Below are 2,123 nucleotides of genomic sequence, written 5' to 3'. Positions count from 1 at the left end.
CAGCTCATTTACACCCTTTTCCTGAAGATAGAAGAGTTTGTTGAATCTGACGTGACATGTTCGTAGAAACCCTTTGTACGAACAAAAGTAAGAGAAATTTAGGATAAGAATACGAACATGTTCTTGCATGAGGCCCACTGAGTCCATCCTGTGCACATCCATCACAGTCTGGTTTGGAGCTGACACAAGGCAGGACAGGAACAGGCTGCAGCGAACAGWGAGGACGGCTGAGAAAGTCATCGGGGCCTCACTGCTCTCCATTCAGGACGTGTATCACGCAAGAACCAGGAAACGGGCTGAGAAAATCATCACAGACTCCACTCACCCGGGTCACAACCTGTTCCAACTCCTCCCATCTGGCAGACGCTACAGATCTCTGTCCACTAAGACTGTCAGACACAAGAACAGTTTCTACACCCAGGCCATCACCCTCATCAACAGCTGATCATCAGACGTCCATCAGCTAGAATATRTATAGAGAACTATCAATCACTCTTATTATACATTACTGCCTTATTCATAATCGATCTCTACACTGCTGCTGCCGTATTAAGATTTAATATTCACTTTGCAWATTGCTGTCGTYTRGCTTTTTTGGGAATAACACTGTYAAGAACACCGCACAGATATATCCTTGTATYMTGAAGTATAATGTGTGTCTTTCTGTATATTGTGTACTATACTAGAGAGACACGAACAGCCGGAAACAAATTCCTCGTATGTGTCGACATACTTGGCCAATAAACCTGATTCAGATTCTGATTTAGTGGTTAGGCTTGTTGTTCCGTGGGCCCTGGTTCAATCCCTGATCAAAATTTAATCTAAAATCTCCCCTRATCTACCAGCTCTACAGCTTTCTGAACATCTAAAAGTCATTCGGTCCTCATTTACAATTATTCACCCCAAACTCCCAGAGATGCATGAATCCAGAAGAATTTCTTCGTTGAACAGTTGAACTCATGCCCAGCGTTCAGGTTCAGGCCGTCACCATCTCCCTCCACTGCACTTTCACGTGGATGTTCAACGTGAACCAACAGGTGTCAGCAAACTAGCAGCTCTTGGAATCATGGAAATTTCTGCAACAAACAGTCCCACGGACTCACGCCCAGGCCAGCGTTCATTTTCAGGCTATAGCCAAGGGTTTCTACGCACGGCTCCCTGCCTGTCTACTATTCTGTCTCTCCTCGTGGCCTCTCTGAATTCACAAGTATTTAACCTCAAACAACTCACAGTTATTATTATCAACATCCTAATTACTGAAAATAAACATGAGTCAGCCTTTCGATTCAGTTTCTACGAAGAACCACCCCACGGACTCATGACCGGCCTTGATTCATGGAGTCTGAGGCTGGTCACAGTCCTCCTCTGCGACGTTCTCAAGTGGACGTTCAGTTTGAATGAAAAAAAAAAAATCGACTGATCGTTCTGTCTTTCAACTCCTGGATTCAGGTGAATTTTTACAACAAACCGCCCCACAGACTCGTGCTCAGCCAGCCTTGATGTTTGGGGTCAGAAGCTGGTTGCCATCGACCTCCTGAGMTTAGCTCATGTAAAATTTCTACAACGGCTCCTTATAAGTCTGCCGTTCTGTCTGTCATGTGAAACAAACCTGCCGTGCCGGAGAGGYGCGGGGTGGGAATAGAACAGGGTTTGCCAACACAGTTTGCTCAATGGCCACAAAACCTTTTAGCAGACTCTGCTACAATAACGCAGCTTTAATTTCTGTTGGGTTTTGATTATTTTTTTATTTATATTTGCTGTCACATAGAAAAAAAACTGTAGCTGTTTGAAATAAATTATGAAAGACTTGTTGACACAGTGGTCTAAGTTTGTATGCGCTTGACAGCAATTATAGAAAAATTAAAGCTGTAATAAATAATACAATACATAACGCCATTTTATTTCCACCCAGTCACCTTTAAAATAAAGCTCAGACACTTGCACAGCCTGAATATTGACATGAAATTGCGCACCAGATTGTTCATTATCAATCAACCATAAGGCTGAGAAAGAATAGGACTCAGTTTCACCCTCACAATAAACCAATAAAAAAGTGTTACTAAATTAAGTTATTAACCCTCCTGTTGTCTTCGGGTCAAAATGACCCGCCACTGTGTTAAACC

Source organism: Austrofundulus limnaeus, unplaced genomic scaffold (assembly GCF_001266775.1).
Source record: "Austrofundulus limnaeus strain Quisiro unplaced genomic scaffold, Austrofundulus_limnaeus-1.0 Scaffold1, whole genome shotgun sequence".
Taxonomy (NCBI): Eukaryota; Metazoa; Chordata; class Actinopteri; order Cyprinodontiformes; family Rivulidae; genus Austrofundulus; species Austrofundulus limnaeus.
The sequence above is the reverse complement of the archived record's forward strand: the minus strand, read 5'-3'. Positions refer to the sequence as shown.